The sequence below is a fragment of the Eptatretus burgeri genome, chromosome 12 (assembly GCF_056783735.1).
Source record: "Eptatretus burgeri isolate ZD-2024b chromosome 12, Ebu_testis_v1, whole genome shotgun sequence".
Classification (NCBI taxonomy): Eukaryota; Metazoa; Chordata; class Myxini; order Myxiniformes; family Myxinidae; genus Eptatretus; species Eptatretus burgeri.
Window position 1 is genome coordinate 5,627,218 of NC_140972.1, and position 19,317 is coordinate 5,646,534.

The following is a 19,317-nucleotide window of genomic DNA, read 5'->3' on the forward strand; positions in this document are numbered from 1 at the left end:
TCGCCTCTTACAACACAGGGATATGGTACACCTATTTTAACTGGGGTATACACCAGCCCAGTATACTGGTACTCATACTGGTAAACTGGTATACTGGTAAAACTTTAAAGTTTTATATGGGAGTGAAAATGAATATGAAAAGACAAGATAAAGAACAAACTCCATATATGAGAACAGATCTTCATTTTATAACATCATTTCAACATTTTTTGAATAGTGGGGTTTATGAAAAACTATCAAGACAAGAGGAGGATGTTGATAATTCAGTGGTAGGAAGTGGATTTAATATTTAAAAAATCTTTTAAGATATACACATTCTAAAATCAAACCCTCTTTCAGCTTCTTCTTATACTGAATTACCAAAAAAAAAAAAAAACAACTAAATAAGGCAGTTGTTAATATTAAGAACAATGATAATAAATGTTTTCTCTGGTCTGTTCTTGCTCACTTACATCCACCAAATTCTAATTCAGAAAGAGTAAAGCAATATATGAAATATGAGAAAACCTTGGACATTAAAGATTTTAAATTCCCAATGCCACTAACAGATATTCCTAAATTTGATAAAAAGAATAATCTTTCTATTAATGTATATGGATTAACGGATACAAACAAAGTTCAAATATTAAAATTTCAAACAACTATAAAAATGAAGAAACACACATTGATCTTTTATATTTTAGTGTTGAAAATAATTCACATAATACATACATCAATAATTTATCAAGATTAATCTCTTCTCAGTATTCAGAACAGCCAACAAAATATATCCTTGTAAACGATGTCTTAATTCATTTCATACAAAAGAACGATTAGAACAACATTCAAAATATTGTAGTAATCATAAATCAGCTGTAATTACAATGTATAAACCTGGTAAAAAGATTTCTTTTGAAGATTAAAATTAATCTATCATGCACCAATTTGTGATATACGCTGATTTTGAATGTATCCTAAAAAAAGATAAATACTGCTTCTCCTAATCCAAAAGAATCATATACAAATAAATATCAAAAACATATTCCTTGTGGTTTCTGTTATTATATCAAATCATCTGTTGGAGAAAAGTATAATAAACTTGAACATTATAGTGGAAAAAAGCTTCAAAAGAGTTTGTAAAACGATTAGAAAAGGATTGTATAAGAGTAACTAAATTAATGAAAGAAACAAATGAACCGATGAAATTAACCGAAGAAGAAATATTAGAATTTAGAAAGAACAAGATCTGCATTGTGAGAAGGAATTTGAGGAGTCTAAAGTTAGGGATCATTGTCATCTTACTGGTAAATATAGAGGTCCCGCTCATTCCTGTTGTCATCTTAATTATAAATTTCCTTCTTTTATTCCAGTCTTTCTTCACAACAGCGCCAACTATGATACACATCTGTTTATAAATGAACTTTCAAAAACACCAGAGATTATTTCTGCCATAACAAACACAAGTCAAAAGTATATTTCATTTTCAAAAATGATATTCACAAAACCTTTAACTCGTATTAGGTTTCTAGATTCTTACAACTTTATGGGAACACCACCAGCCAACCTCGCATCAAATCTAAGCTCCACGGGGTCTTTTCCTAATCTTAATTCATTCTTTCCAAAAGAGGAAATTCCAACTAAAGAGGAAATTCAGATTAAAGAGAGAATTCAAAGTAAAGAGGAAATTCTAATTAATGTGGAAATTAATGAAGAAATTCTAACTGAAGATGAAATTCTAATTATAAAGAAAATTCAAACAATGAATGACATTCTAACTGAAGAGGAAATTCTGATTAAAGATGAAATTCTGATTAAAGAAGGAATTCTCACGAGAGAGGAAATTCAAACAAGGAATGAAATTCAAAGTAAAGAGAAAATTCTTACAAGTAAGGGAATTTATCCGTATGATTATATGGATTCATTTATGAGATTTAAAGAAACAGAACTTCCTTCAAAAGAAAGTTTCTATAATAACCTTTATGAAGAAGAGATAAGTGATAAGGAATGTAAACATGCACAAGAAATTTGGGAAATATTTACGATAAAGAACCTTGGATAATATCATGATTTGTATCTAAAAACAGATGTTTTATTGTTAGCTGATGTGTTTGAAGCTTTTAGATCACTCTGTCATAATAAAAATTGTGATGGATTGTATCCTGCCCACTATTTCACAGCTCCTGGTTTTGCTTGGAGTGCAATGTTGAAAATGACAAAACAAGATATAGATTTAATCAGTGATGTAGATGTGCTTTTTATGATTGAGAAGTCTAAGAGAGGTGGAATATCACAAGTATGTTCAAAAAGATATGCTAAAGCAAATAATAAATATCTTCCAAATTATGATAGTGAAAAAGATAGTAATTATTTGATGTATTTTGATGCTAATAATTTGTATGGATAGGCAATGTCTCAATCTCTGCCTTATGGTAAATTAGAGTGGGTGGAATAAAAGGATTATGAAAAGGCTTTGATGAATATTGTTATTTCTTCTCAAGAGGAATTGAATGAGGAAGAAGAAGGTAATTATTTTGAAGTTGATTTGAGGTACCCGAGTGATCTTCATAATAAGCATAAAGACCTTCCTTTTTCATGTGAGAAAGAAACCCCAAAGAAAGAATGGTTAAGTGATTATCATAAAAGTTTTAATATTCAAGGCAAATCAACAGAAAACTTATTAACAACATTGTATGATAAAGAGGGATATGTTTTGCATCAGAGAAGCTTGAAACCGTTTTTGAGAGAAGGATTGAGAGTAGCTAGAATTCATAGAGTTTTAAAATTTAAACAAAGTCCTTGGATGAAAAAGTATATTAAATTCAATACAGATATGAGAACAAATATAAAAGTAAAATTTGAAGGGGAATTCTTTCAATTGATGAATAATGCTGTCTTTGGAAAGACAATGGAGAATGTTAGAAACAGGCAAAACATTTGATTTGCAACATCTTGGAAAGAAGCTTCTAGATTGATAAATAAACCAAGTTTTAAGAGAGAAGAGGGTTTTTCAGGGAACTTTTCTGCTATTCATATGGAAAAGGAAAGTATTGCAATGGATAAACCAATTTATATTGGAACAGCAGTTCTTGATTTATCAAAGATATTGATGTATGATTATTTGTATAATGGCTTCAAGAAAGAGTATGGTGAAAATGTTTCATTGTTGTATATGGACGCTGATGGTTTTATCCTTAATATAAAAACTGATGATGTTTATAAAGATATGAAAAAAAATATTGGAGTATATGATACAAGTAAATTTAGTCAGAAGAGTGAGTTATTTTCAAAAAATAATGAAAAGTTTATTGGTAAGTTTAAGGATGAGTTGGGTGGAAAGTAATGAGTGAGTTTATTGGATTGAGAGCAAGGGCATATGCTTACAAGTATGGTGATGAGATTGATAAGAGGAAAAGGGTATAAAAAATATGTAATAAAGAAATCAATAACTTTTTCAATTATTATAATTGTTTGATGAATAAGAAAGAAGAATAGAGGAAAATGAATACAATAAGAAGTTATAAACATAAGATATATAGTGAAGAAGTACATCATAAGGCATTAGGAGCCTTTGATGATGAGAGATATATTTTAGATAATGGAATAGATTGTGTTCCATATGTATATTGTATGATAGAGTGTATAGAATAGATTGTGTTTTAACGGTGGGAAAATGGGTTCGGGTTTTTAAGTGCTACCGCCGTGTTTTTTCACAATATATAAATGGTCAAACCAAGTATTAATCAAACTAAAGAGTGGAGAAAACCTCAGTCTTGGTATATAAATGGAAAACATAATGAATGTGAAAAATATCAAATAAATCTTATTGAAAAAAATAACTAAAACAAAGGTAAATAAAACAAATGAGCGAATCAATTAAAAAACTAGTAAGTTCGAGTATGTAAAGAAAAAAAATTAATATCCGTGAATGGACTGAAAACTTTGATGGTTATATCAATTGAACAATGAAAAAACAATTTACTATGATCTCAAAATGATATGTGGCTCAGGAGGTGGTCAAACAAGAGCATTAAGAGAAGTTTATCATTTCGTAATGGCACAAAAGGGGTATCTTTAAAAATACAAAGATTCAAATGTTTTATTTTTAAATATTTTAGATGGGGATTATTGTGCAAAGAAAATTAAACTATTTTTGAAGGAATTTGAGAATGAACAAATCTTTATCGGTTCAATGAGTGAGCTAAACAATATGCATTGGTTATTTGAAAAAGAGATTATTAAATTATTAAATGGCACTCTTTTTCAAATAACCAATGCATATTGTTTAGCTCACTCATTGAACCGATAGGCTTACATGTTTCAGATATTTCTTTAGAATCACCTTTTTTTTTTTTTTTTTTTTTTTTTTTTTTTTTGTATACCTTGGTCGAGGCTCGTATGAGAGCTAACACACAACTCACAGCAAGGAGGCATGAGACAAGAGGGGCGGGAGTGGAAGGGACAAAACATTGGGGAACAGACACAGGTGAACTGTGGAAGGGAGAGGGATGGGGATGGGACGGGGAACATGGCGAGGGGAAGATGGACATTAAAGGGACTTTCAGGAAGGAAAGCAGGAGAATTGAAGGAAGTGGGCTTGGGTGGATTATCGGGGGTAGAAAAGATCGAGGATTTGGATGGGGGAAGATAAGAGGTGGTGGTGAACAGCTGTTTTGAAAGCCTGGAGGGAAGAATGGGAAAGAATAGAGTGAGGAAGTTTATTCCAAAGGCGGGAAAAAAGAGGAATGAAAGAGTGAAGATGAGCAGTGATTCGTGATTTTGGTAGTTTTACCAGAAGGGGGTTGTTGGCGGACCTTGAGCGCCCTGTGGAAATGTGGTTGGGACAAATCACAGAGAGAGCAGGGGGGGCAAGGCTGGAGAGGAGTCGGTAGAAGACAGAAAGACCACCGACCAACCTGCGGTGATTGAGTGAGAGGCCCAAAGACTCAGCTTCATTGCGGGAGATGCCAATGATCTTAAAAGCCCTGGTTTCGACAGCGTGAAGCTGAGAAAGGTGGGAGGCAGGAGCACCTTTAACAAATCACATAACTACTTTACTACTTGAACAAATCTTTATCTTATTACATTGGTTATTTGAAAAGAGTGCCCCAAGGTTAAAAGGGGAGACAAATAAATATACCTTGGGATAAAAAGGGGGTTTATTTTGAGGGGAAAAAAATATAAATTGCTGAAAATCTCCCATTCATTTACATGGGGAAAAGTGAGCCAGAATCAGTATATTCACCCTACTCCCAACCCTCACATTCAAAATCCCAACCCCCAACCCCCAACACAATGCATTTTTTTAAATACATATTTCAACAATATTGTTGCGGTTTTCGCGCCCGCCGGCGTGCTGACGGCCACGTAACTCGAATCGCGGCACGTCGCCCACCGGACGGACAATCCAGTCGTGACCCTCTCGGACTAACGCCGGGAACCAGTCATGGGTGGACCTTTCGGTCTCACCGCGATCGAGCCAATCAGCCCCCGCGTGGGATAGGGTTGCTCGCCAAATTCGACCTACCTAAGTACCCACGCGGAGGGTAGACCGGGCGATCGCACCTCGCCGCAGGTCGACTTCGGACACGGGCCACTTAAGCGACCCGTTCCGTACTATCAGAATAACCGAGCGGTGTTATCGTCGACCTCGACGGTTCGATTAATTATCGGGCGTATTCAGCCCACTACCAACCCTTTACGTGAAGCAAGATGGGGATTCAATGGAGGAAAAGACGAAGCGAAGCGGGAGAACAGTTCAACAATAAAGCACATTTATTCGCGGCACACGGGAAGCACACAAATACAATTCCACCAAATGCACACAAAAAAAAGAAAACACACTTCCATTTACACAAAAAGCAAATATAAAAGTGAAAACAATGCAGAGCTAATACCGACTACCGAGCACACGGCAACACTTATACAATTCTACTTCACAGACGGCGCCGACAACACATACCCAAAACCAAGGAAAAGAAATCCCCCAAGAATGAGGCAGGCCTGAGGCCGAGACCGGGTCGCGCCTACCCGTCTGGTGATGAGACGCGGAGCGGCGATGGCGCCGCACTCCGCGGGCCTCGCGGACAGTGCCTGGCAGGGGTGGGAAAAAGGGGCCCCCTTGGTCGCACTATCTCAGCGCGGGGGGAAACAGGAGGGGGTTGCTGATGCTCGGGGTATAGAGGATCTTTATTATCCCTGGTGTGCGTCTCCACCTCGGCCAGGTCGCGCTGCCGGCCTCCCTCGGGCGTGCAGCTCCTGGCACCGACGCGAGCACCCCCTCGTCTGCCTTCGCCGCTGCCGCCTCTCCGCCTCTGGACTCTCCACCCTGGACTCTTCTTTGGGCTCCCCTCGTTCGACTCTCTTCAGCTTCTCCAGCTACTGCAGGCTTCGGGCTCCAGACTTCCACACTCTTCTCTGACTCTTTCTCCCTCCGACTCCTTCTCGTTCTCCTGACTGACGAACACCGTCCTTTTATCCCCCCCGTAGCTTCGCCTTTGACCCCCTCCCTTTGACCTTTCACCTCGCTCCCCATTGGCCCGAGAAAAAGTGGGCGTGAAGGCTTTTTGATCCACAAATTTGCATATATCGATCGCCCTGGAGGCGGGGCCAAATCGCCCCTCGCTCACCGATTGGACGGCAAAAAGTGGGCGTGTGTCGTTTTTGATCCGTTTTTGAAGCACAAAATCCGTGATTTTGTACACGCTGTTCGACGCGCGCTCTGCACGAATCCAACACCGGTACCCACAGCGGGGCAAGAACGGTGGCGATGCTACGGTTGCGAGGTGTGACGTGAAGGTCGTGGCGGTTGTGGTGAAGCGGTGGTTGTGGTCGGTGGTTGATGTTGTGGTTGTGATCATGGCGGTTGGTCCAAAATAAAGATAGTAAAAGAAAAACGGCTATCCTGAAGAGTCGCAGCTCGCATAAATGACATGTATTCCCACTAGACAACGGGTTTGGGCCTAACTACACATGCACTTACCGAGATACCTCACCTAAGGGACCTGAATGGTGGTTTGCGAATTTGGTAACCACAACACTACCGCCTCCCCTTTTTACAGACTCGTCCCGAGTCGTCAAATTTTCGTGTGCCATCATGTGTAGTTTTCCCCTAGTACATTTTACCTACGGATCCCTGAGTGCGACATTCATGGTATTCGTGTCCCCAAAATAAATAACCTGAGGGCTGCGTAACTATCTAAACAAACTCACTCACACGGACGACTTAAATAAAATTGCCGGCGCTAGACAGACATGCCGGGGGCGCACTCATATTTACAGTACATCTTAACCTTAACTTACAAATTTTACACTAAACCATGGCCCAGGATCATTGAACTCTGCAAAAAGAAAGCAGTTAGCAGGGAGCCAGGCTGCCCACATGCAGTCTCTGGCTCAAAACAATGCAGGTGACAGGGAACGTGGCTGGCTGCTCACACGCAGTCCAAGGCCTACCCTTTTGAACTGAACGCAGTGAACCACAACGGTGCATGGGCCGCACAAACGTAGTCTCCGTGCCAGCTCAAGCGGCACACGCAACGAGCACAACGAATGGATGGGTGAACGGATGGATGAATGGATGGATGAATGCAAACACGGTGCACGGGCCGCCACTGCAGGCCCGTGTTGTAGCTGCCAACAGGGCAGTTCTCGCAGCTTGCAAACTGTTGCCTTGATCCTGGCGCACATGGAAATGAACAGGGGGGGCAAAGCAAAAATTGAACGGGGCTGGTGAACAGGGGCAGTGGGCATGGCATGGCAAAGGCAGCAGGCAAACACAGCCCGCAGAACCAGGCCGGCACAGGCCTTGCAGTAACACAGCCAGCAGATGAAGCTGGCCAGCTTTTGCCGTCAGTGGAAGTTGGTGGAGGGAGTGCGGTGGTGCTGGCCACTTGGAAGGCGGGCTCGGACCTACCTACCTGTCTCCCTCCCAACCTATCGCCTTTGCCTGTCACTGTACATACCCACTCCCTTAATTTGTCAAACCCCAATTTAGCCCCAACTTAATTTTTTTCTGTTGTTTTTATTTTTACTCCCCCACTATAAATCGTCCCCTAACCCCCTTTATCGTCCTTGTTCGGCTAACCTATCCTGTCACCTAGCCTACTCCCAACCCCTACGTTCCCTTCCCGGAGGGGATTAAGGGAGAGCTAACGTCCCGTGTCGAGGCCCAACGAAGCCTCAGAATGGCCTCCCCAGAGTTCAGCGATCTATAACCAAAGTGGGTCCAGCGGCCCACAACGACAGCGAGGGGATGGATGGTGCGGAGGGGTACACTTCCTAGTCTACCCTATCCATTTAACTGTTAAACTACCCCGGGGCTTTCAACAAGCGCCTCTCGCTTAAACTATTGGTTCTAACAACCCAGATTCCCGTCGCCTGTGTTGGTGTCCTCACAATTTCGGGCCTCGCCCCCCAATTTTCTCTCCGTGCCCTCACACGGTCTCCTGGCTGGGACACGTGGCTCCCTCCGGCAGGCACGACCCTCTGCCGAATCTCCCGCTATGGCACCCCCGGGCACTACACTGCCTCCAAGCCTACCAGCTCCCTAACACCGGGGAGTGCCCCCCATGGCACCTCCCCTGAAACGCACACGTGGCAGGCCGGCCTCCCGGGCCCCTTTCCGAGGGTCACCCGTGCCCACAACACTGCCCACGCGGCTAATGGCGCCCCAGGCCCCCGCACCAAGCAGGCGCACTCGTGCCCACTACTCTATCCCGGCCCCACATGGGCCCATGGCCTACCGCGGCCGACTAGCCTGGTGCCCGGGGTACCCACTCAGCGATACTCACCTTTCGCAGCCACGCTCCCAAGCCCGTCAACAGGGCTCCTGCACCCCTCCAAATGGGTCTCGAGCCTACTTTCCCACCAACAACAAAACGACCTCCATTTTTCAATTTGACTAACCCAGCTAACTCACTTTATACTGACCCCGGGGTCCCTTGGGCGGGAGTCACTCCTCCCCCCAATCACTCATCGCACCATGCATTCCCCATTCACTCCATACACACAGACCCGCTGGCCTCACTCACTCACCATGTACTCACCTCACAACTCTCATCTCTTCAACACACACACCGCTGAACTCTGCCATCCTTCTAACTACATCCCCTAACTAACTCGTGCTCCCACGTCGTCCCTTAAACTATAGCACGTTCCTTTTAACCTACGTAGCTAAGCTACGTCCCCACTACACATTCACAAGTCTGTCCATGTCCTCAAATCATCAAAAATCATTTCCCATTTTCCCATCCTAAATCTGGCTACAATCCCTCTACCTAATCCATTCCACGGACTCCATGAGGACTTACCCCTGCCCCATGAAGTCGGTCTAACTAAGCTAACCCTTCCCCCTAACTAGTTTCCATCCTGTGCCCAGGTCAAGGAGGTCTTCCACCCCTTGCCCAGGAATCCTGTGCACCCGAAAGTGAAGCTTGCTGTTTTTGTTTTTTTTCATGCGCAGCACCTGCGCGGCAACTCGCGCACTTTACACCTGCCTGTGACGTCATGCAGCTGCACGTGTTCCTCGTCCCTCCTTGGACGGGACCATCCGGCAGAGATACCCCTCCTGCCGGATTCCAACCCCACGTGCCGCCATGACGTCACCGTGCGCATAAAAAAAAACAAGCCCCACGTCTCGAGGGGTTCCCCACGCGAACACATGTGCTTTGCCCGTTGGAGCTTAACACACACGATCGCGTGGGGAACCCGTCCGGTCCAAATCCGTTATCCTGCCTAAACTTTGTCCGTCCGCGGGATCGGCAAATCCACCGCGTGCGTTTCCGGACCGGGACTTCACTCTCGCAAGCGAGCACGTGGTGGTCTCGTGCGTTGCACAGCACGGACCTCGTGCTCACTGCTGGGTGAACCCGGCACGGTCCCCGAAACAACTACAGCCGCTACTCGGCTTTCTCTCCTCTGTCGCCGTCGTCGTCTCCATTCAACCCACGCACACCTGCGTGTCACGACGCACACAGTCCACTCCATCACATTCACACGGGGAGACGCGGCTGCGTGCTCCCGCATGCCAACCGACATCTCCCTCTCATACCGCTCTCTCACACACACGGTCTCCCTGGCACACAGCGACCTTGCACACGGCCGTTCACTCACGCGTGCGGGGGCACTCACCCGCGGTGCCTCACTCGCACTCCGTGCCTCATCCACACACGCGGGGGCACTCACCCGCGGTGCCTCATCCACACACGGTTCCTCACCCACACACGCGGGGGAACTCAACCGCTGTGCCTCATCCACACACCGTGCCTCACTCATACACGCGGGGGCACTCAACCGCGGTGCCTCATCCACACACGGTGCCTCACCCACACACGCGGGGGCACTAACCCGCGGTGCCTCACTCACACTGGCCGTTTCACTCACACACACGGCCTCACTCACACACGGTGCCTCACCCACGCACGGCGTGCTGGGAAGCACGTACTCCGGCACCATCGCCACCACACCACTCACACACGGGGTCGCTTCCACACACGGGGACGCACTCACACCTTGCACCACACACACAGGGACAACCACACTGGGGATTCGTGTCCCCACAAGGGTCTCCGGGGCCTCTATACCCCCCAAGCTCTCCAAGCACCTGTCCACAGCACCCGTCCTCTCAACCTCGCAAAGCACGACCGAACTCACCTGGTCGTGACTCACCTCAAGGGGGCAGACTCCCTCCCCTCGTTCCTGGAGGAGGCCATCCAGATGCTCGCACTGGGTCTCTACACGCTCCGCGAGCTCACCCCCATTGTCCTCCACTACCTCCGTGTGTGTGTGTGCGTCACTTACCCCGTCTTCATCGTGCAGTCTCTCCTCTATTTTGTCTGTCTCCCGTGTCTCTATACATTTTCTCTCCTGGTTCCTTTTTTCTGTCTCTTCCTGGTTCCTTTTCCTTTCCCATCTGAGTCGTTCTTTCTCTCTGAGCCCCATGAGCTGTTCGTTCTCCCTCCGTTTTAGTTGTTCAATTTCACACTCATAGAGTTGTTGTTTTCTTTCCCACTGTTCCTCCTGCTCTTTGTTTTCCAATCTCATCGTTTCTTTCAATTGCCTCATTTCCTTCCTGTGTTTCATTCGCTGTTCTCTCACGACTCTTCCTCGTTTCCTCTCCTGTCCTTCCTTCTCCAGTTTCATGGTTTGCTTCATTTGGTTAATCTCCATTTTGTGTTTCATTTGCTGCTGTCTCATTACTCTTCCTTGTTTCCTCTCCTGTCTTCCCTTCTCCAGTTTCATGGTTTTCTTCATTTGGTTAATCTCCTGTTTGTGTTTCATTCGCTGTTCTTTGTCTATCTCGTACTCCAGCCTCAGCTTTTCTTCCAATTGGTCAACCTCAGATTCATGTTCTTTTTGTTTTCTATTCCATTGTTCCTCTCGTTCTTTTCTCTCCAATCTCGTTGTGTCCTTCAATCTCCTGATTTCTCCTTCCTGCTTCATTCCTTGCTCCTTTACTTTCTCCTCGTATTCAAACCTATTTTTTTCCTTTTGTCGTTCAGTTTCAAATTCATACTCTTTCAGTTTTCTATTCCACTGTCTTTCTTGTTCCTCCTTCTGCAATCTCGTCATTTCTTTCAACTGACTGATTTCTTTCTCCTGTCTCATTCGTTCTTCCTTCATTACTCTTTCTTGTTCCTCATTCTTTAGTCTGGCCTTCGCTTCCAGCTGTTCGATCTGTACAGTGTGGTTTCTTAAAGTTTCATTTTCCGTTCTCTTCCTTTCCTCTTTTAACACTCTCAGTTCGTTTTGTAGTTCCCTCTCTTTGTTTTGGTGTTTCTGTAACTCAGAAACTTTATTTTCCAATTCCTTTCTCATCTCCGCACACTCAGACTTTGCTTTGGCTTCTAACTGTTCTTCCGGCTTGCGCTTGTGGTTTTCTACCCGTCTTCCCAGTTCCTCTGTCTCCGTTTTTCCCTCCAGTCCCAGCTTATCAACTCTCTTCGTCATGTCTTGAAGTCTTTTCTCACACTCCACCGTTTCGACCTTCAATCCCTCCTCTGTCTCCTCCTGGCTTTCTTTTAATTTTTCTAATACCTTCTTTACCTCGTGTCTCGTCTTACACGTCTCCCGAATTATTTTCTCGCCCGCCCCGACCGCGGGCCTGACAGCCGTTGCACTCCCCCCAGCTCGTTCGTCCCAGCACGTGGCAGCGCCATTTTCTCGCCCGTGGTCCGCGTTTCGCTCCTCGCCATTGCCATAATGCCTGCCTGCAGGCCTATGCCCATGCTCTGCATCTCACCCCGCATTTCTTTCATTTGGTTTTTCGCTTCGAGTGCGTTTCCATCCATTTTTTTATTTTCCATTTGTTGCGTATTTCTCTTCATTTCGTTGTTCCTTTCTTTCATTTCGGCATTCCTGTAATCCAGTTTGTCATTTATGCTCTGCACGAGTTCCATAACGTGCTGTATTATCACCTGCCCTGGCCACTCCCACTGACTACATTTAGCGGTGGGGTTATAATAAAAAAACCGACCAGATGAACTGCATCGATGCCTTTCCCAACCTTCTGGTACGGGTTTCTCTTGCACGGTGATCTCGTCCTGAGCCATGGATTCTACATTACTATTACACATACCAAATCCACCCGGCACCCGCTCGCCTTGAGACGCCATCTTGCTTCTCGTGAAGGGTTAATTTGCTCGCTCGTAATTTGGAGGGAATCGGGGGTCGCTTCTCTCACCCCTGGACCGATTCCCGTGAATTTAGCCGGAGACAGGAGAGCCCGTTTTCCTGTTCTCCGATACCAGTGCCGCGAGGAGGGCGATGGATTTGTATCGCACGACCTGACACCAGTGTTGCGGTTTTCGCGCCCGCCGGCGTGCTGACGGCCACGTAACTCGAATCGCGGCACGTCGCCCACCGGACGGACAATCCAGTCGTGACCCTCTCGGACTAACGCCGGGAACCAGTCACGGGTGGACCTTTCGGTCTCACCGCGATCGAGCCAATCAGCCCCCGCGTGGGATAGGGTTGCTCGCCAAATTCGACCTACCTAAGTACCCACGCGGAGGGTAGACCGGGCGATCGCACCTCGCCGCAGGTCGACTTCGGACACGGGCCACTTAAGCGACCCGTTCCGTACTATCAGAATAACCGAGCGGTGTTATCGTCGACCTCGACGGTTCGATTAATTATCGGGCGTATTCAGCCCACTACCAACCCTTTACGTGAAGCAAGATGAGGATTCAATGGGAGAAAAAGACGAAGCGAAGCGGGAGAACAGTTCAACAATAAAGCACATTTATTCGCGGCACACGGGAAGCACACAAATACAATTCCACCAAATGCACACAAAAAAAAGAAAACACACTTCCATTTACACAAAAAGCAAATATAAAAGTGAAAACAATGCAGAGCTAATACCGACTACCGAGCACACGGCAACACTTATACAATTCTACTTCACAGACGGCGCCGACAACACATACCCAAAACCAAGGAAAAGAAATGTCCCCAAGAATGAGGCAGGCCTGAGGCCGAGACCGGGTCGCGCCTACCCGTCTGGTGATGAGACGCGGAGCGGCGATGGCGCCGCACTCCACGGGCCTCGCGGACAGTGCCTGGCAGGGGTGGGAAAAGGGGCCCCTTGGTCGCACTATCTCAGCGCGGGGGAAACAGGAGGGGGTTGCTGATGCTCGGGGTATAGAGGATCTTTATTATCCCTGGTGTGCGTCTCCACCTCGGCCAGGTCGCGCTGCCGGCCTCCCTCGGGCGTGCAGCTCCTGGCACCGACGCGAGCACCCCCTCGTCTGCCTTCGCCGCTGCCGCCTCTCCGCCTCTGGACTCTCCACCCTGGACTCTTCTTTGGGCTCCCCTCGTTCGACTCTCTTCAGCTTCTCCAGCTACTGCAGGCTTCGGGCTCCAGACTTCCACACTCTTCTCTGACTCTTTCTCCCTCCGACTCCTTCTCGTTCTCCTGACTGACGAACACCGTCCTTTTATCCCCCCCGTAGCTTCGCCTTTGACCCCCTCCCTTTGACCTTTCACCTCGCTCCCCATTGGCCCGAGAAAAAGTGGGCGTGAAGGCTTTTTGATCCACAAATTTGCATATATCGATCGCCCTGGAGGCGGGGCCAAATCGCCCCTCGCTCACCGATTGGACGGCAAAAAGTGGGCGTGTGTCGTTTTTGATCCGTTTTTGAAGCACAGAATCCGTGATTTTGTACACGCTGTTCAACGTGCGCCCTACACGAGTCCAGCATCGGTGCCCATGAGTGGCGCGAGATGACGGTGATGCGATGGTGGCGAGTTGTGACGGTAAAGGTCGTGGCGGTTGTGGTGAAGCGGCGTTGTGGTTGGTGGTTGTTGTTGTGGTTGTGATGGTAATCATGGCGGTTGGTCCAAAATAAAGATAGTAAAAGAAAAACGGCTATCCTGAAGAGTCGCAGCTCGCATAAATGACATGTATTCCCACTAGACAACGGGTCTGGGCCTAACTACACATGCACTTACCGAGATACCTCACCTAAGGGACCTGAATGGTGGTTTGCGAATCTGGTAACCACAACAATATATATATATATATATATATATATATATATATATATATATATATATATATATATATATATATATATTTATGTTTTTTTCTCTTCTTCCGATTCTGTCTTTTAAGGCTTTCAGGTTTGATGAAGTAAAAAGGGGAAGTAAGAACCTCCCTGCATCTTCTTCGCAGAACTCACAATTTCTATATTTTTATGTTGTTTTTTCTTCTTCAAATTCTGTCTTTTAAAGTTTTCAGGTTTGATAAAGTAAAAAGGGGGAGTAAGAACTTTCCTGCACTTTCTTCCCAGAACTTTCTTGATATTGCTCTCATCAAGCACCATCCAACAAAGAACCACATTGATAGGTTTAGATCCCCAAGAGTGGTAGAAACCACATTTCAAGTCTCCAAAATAAACCCAACTTTCCAAGTCTCCAAGGTAAAACCAGATTCCTGTTGAGTTTCCAAGATATGTATCACATTGTGAGTTATCAAGACAGAACCCACATTTCTAGTCTCCAAAAAGATAACCATCTATCCAAGACTCCAAGGTAGAACCACAATTTCCAGAAATATAGTGGGTTTCAGTGATAGATCTCACATAGTATAACTGTGGATCATCAAGGAAATCTCCATTTTTCCAATTTTTATGGGTTTCAGTCATAGATCTCACATAGTATAACTGTGGATCATCAAGGAAAACTCCATTTTTCCAATTTTTATGGGTTTCAGTGATAGATCTCACATAGTATAACTGTGGATCATCAAGGAAAACTCCATTTTTCCAATTTTTATGTTGTTCAGTGATTGATCTCACATCGTATAACTGTGGATCATCAAGGAAATCTCCATTTTTCAAAATGTCTGAAATTTGTGAGTCTCCAAGGTAGGTTCCATATTTAGAACCATCTTGGCATAACCCTTTTCCCAAGTCTCCAAGGTAGTTATTTAAACCATCAAGGCAGAACTCATTTTCTGATTTTTTCAAATTTTGTGAGTCTTCAAGGTAAAATTTGTATTCTGGCTCATCAAGGTATAACTTGTTCAGTGGGTATTGCCTTGATAACTCACAATGAATACTATTGCTGTAAAGCTCTTTTTCAGGATTTGCTGGTCTCCAAGGTATAACTCTTTGGTTGGGTCATCAAGGACGAGCTCGTTCTGTGGGTCTTGGTAGCTCACAAGGTCTTCAACCAAACTGACAATTTCGTCCCAAGTTGTAGCAAAAGCAGTATTTTCAGATACAATTTCCTGTGAGAGAAAATAATAATGTATTAATTAAGTGATTTAATTATTAAATGAGTCTATTGTGGGGGGAAAATTTATATTAATGTATTCTAAATTGTAACAAATGGAGTTTTAGAAATGCAACTTTTATGTTACAAGTTGAATTGGCTGTCCTTTCTGGCCAAGAGACTTTTGCCCTAAATGATGATAAATGTCTTGGTCTGGAGCGGAGTGACCTGAGCTGATAACAGCGAACCTTTGCCTCGAAATGTACGAAGTGGCTTCTCGTCTCAAGGACACGTCTGCAGTCTGGGTTGATAGGCCCCACCACTCTCTCATGAAAGTATAAAATGCTTTGAAATATAAAATTGTTTCAGTGCAAGTACCTGAGGAAGTATTAGAATCTCAGTGGCTTGTGCTCCTTGGAACTGACCAAGTACCAAGTTAGAATAAAACTCTCTGATGTAATGTGGAAGTGAATTGAATAGGGTTGGTCTAACTGTTAACTAAAGTAAGAATAAATGAAATAGAACCAAATAATATTGCAATCAATGGGGATTCTTAAGTTCATTGTATGAGGGTGAAGAGTGTATGGTAGAAAATTAGAAAATAAATTGTTTCACAAGGAAGGACTTGTGTGGACATCAGTTTTATTAGTGTCAATGGGTTTTATGCAGGATTTTATAACCAAATCAAAACATTAAACTCTGCCTGAAGTCAAATAGGATTCCACAATCGGCCAGGTAGAATCCTTCAATGATCACAACAAGGTGGGTTAAAAAAATCCACATCACTATGCTTCAATCAAACTCTGTAAATAGGAAAATAAAATCTTACCTCAACAGATAAGAGGTTTGAATCCAGTTCATCAACTTGACGGTTTAGTTCCATACAAGTAGTAGAAATCCAAGGAACCCCAAAATCATCCCACTCAAGGTCCAGCTCGTTCTGTGGGTCTTGGTCACTCATAAGGTCTTCAACCAAACCAACAATTTCACCCCAAGTTGTGGCAAAATCGGTATTTTCAGATACAATTTCCTGTGAGAGAAAATAATAATGTATTAATTAAGTGATTTAATTATTAAATGAGTCTATGCTTAAATCAAACTCTGAAAATAGAAAAATAAAATCTTACCTCAATAGATAAGAGGTTTGAATCCAGTTCATAAATTTGAAGGTTTAGTTCCATACAAGTAGTAGAACTCCAAGGAACTCCAAGCTCAGTACAGCACTCCATTCTCAATGAAAGTAAAAAAAATGTTTAAAATGGAGTCTGGGCTTGAATGTTTTATACAGAAAGATTGGTTTCCCTGGGCAACTCCAGGCAAGCCCAGGCAAGCCTTCCTTGGGAAATTTTTCAAAACCGTAACATTCTAGAATTTTCTAGTGATTTCTTTGTGAGTCAGAGATGAACTGGAAATTATGTAATAGTAGGCGGGGCTTAGTACAAGTGGGTGGGGCTTCGGAAAGTGGGCGTGGCTTATAAAAATACCTCATGAAAAGTGGGCAGGGCTTATGAAAAGTGGGCGTGGCTTATGCAAAAATGATCTGGGGCTCAGGAGGTAGTCAGATGAGAGCATTAAGAGAAGTTTATCATTTCATAATGACACAAAAGGGGTATCTTGAAAAATATAAAGATTCAAATGTTTTATTTTTAAATATTTAAGATGGGGATTATTGTGCAAAGAAAATTAAACTATTGAAGGAATTTGAGAATAAACAAATCTTTGTTGGTTCAATGAGTGAGCTAAACAATATGCATTGGTTATTTGAAAAAGAGTGCCCCCTAGGCTTACATGTTTCAGATATTTCTTTAGAATCACTTTTAACAAAACACATTACTACTTTACTACTTGAACAAATCTTTATCTTATTGCATTGGTTATTTGAAAAGAGCGCCGCTAGGTTAAAAGGGGAGACAAATAATATACCTTGGGATAAAAAGGGGGTTTATTTTTAGGGGAAAAAAAATATGAATCGCTGAAAGTCCCCCATTCACTTGCATGGGGAAAAGTGAGCCAGAATCAGTATATTCACCCCACTCATATCTCCATTGGTACGGAAGACAATTATGATACCAAGAGTTTGTTTTAAAATGATAGTTATGAAAGTAGTTTCATAGCTGATCATGAAAGTACTGAAGATCAAACTGAAGATGAATTTTATTTTAAGTAAAGTTTTATGATATAAATATGAATGGAATACCAGATCTTGAGCCTCCAGAATTCTCTGATTCTCCATATGACAAATTTGAGAATTGTCCTGCATGTGATAGAGTGGGATGAAACACAGAGTCAAAAGCCCATAAACAATGTATATTTTGTGATTATCTTCTAAATAATGAAAGTAAAAACTATAAAAAGGAACATAACTGTTTCAAAATTATACCAAAAATGAATTTCTTTACATGATTAAAAAGATAAATGAATGTTAAGTACGAGGGTGATAATAGACCTTTTCTTACAAGAGAAGAGACTGAACAAATGATGGTAATGTTTCATAGATTGATGATGTACGTATATATATATATATATATATATATATATATATATATATATATATATATATATATATATATATATATATATCTATCTTCTTCTTTCGGCTGTTCCCATTAGGGGTCGCCACAGCGGATCATCCGTATGATCCGCATAGTGATTTGGCACGTTTTACGCCGGATGCCCTTCCTGACGCAACACTGGTCGCCTTTTACGACACAGGGATATGGTACACCTATTTTAACCGGGGTAAACACCGGGCCAGTACACTGGTACTCATTTCGCCGACCTCGGAAGGATGACAGGCTGAGTCAACCCCCTGGTGTATTAATTCAGTGGCCCAACGGGGCTTGAACTCAGGACCTTTTGGATCCCAAGCCACTGCCCAAACCACTGCGCCAACACCAGGCTTTGTATATATATATATATATGTATATATATATATATATATATATATATATATATATATATATATATATATATATATATATATATATATATATATATATATATATATATATATATATATATATATATATATATATATATATATATATATATCTTTGCATATGTTTCTATATATTTTCCTCTTTGTCTTTCGTCTTTGTCTTTCATACATATATCTTCTTCTTCTTCTTTCGGGGTCGCCACAGCTCCTGTTATGGGTTGCTACAGCGGATCATCCGTTATGATCCGCATACTGATTTGGCACAGGTTTTATGCCGGATGCCCTTCCTGACGCTACCCTGGTCGCCTCTTATGACACAGGGATAAGGATTGGGTTTCGCCATGATTCCGGGCTGCCCTACACCCTCTCATAGCGCGGCCCAGTGCAGAGCTCCCGTCCTCAAGCCATCCTCCAACCCCAGCCTCCGAGTCGCCGGATTACAGGCGCACGCCACTACGCCCTGTGTCTTTCATATATATACTATATGAAATAAGAAAAAGTATCAAAAAAAGTATATATATATATATATATATATATATATATATATATATATATATATATATATATATACATACATACATATATATGTACAGTATATATATATATATATATATATATATATATATATATATATATTTTCCTCTTTGTCTTTCCCTCCTCCCCCCAAGAGGTGATAGAGTGGA

The 19,317-nt window shown here is 43.3% G+C and overlaps 1 long non-coding RNA gene across 1 annotated transcript in view; it reads right to left on the minus strand.

The window, feature by feature from the left end:
• Nucleotides 1-18,052, minus strand: part of LOC147015018 (uncharacterized) — a 61,265-nt gene extending 43,213 nt beyond the window's left edge. Inside the window, exon 1 of the long non-coding RNA XR_015050191.1 lies at nt 16,526-18,052. This is a non-coding gene — a long non-coding RNA (uncharacterized LOC147015018). The remainder of the gene's footprint in view (nt 1-16,525) is intronic.
• Nucleotides 18,053-19,317: the final 1,265 nt, after the last annotated feature.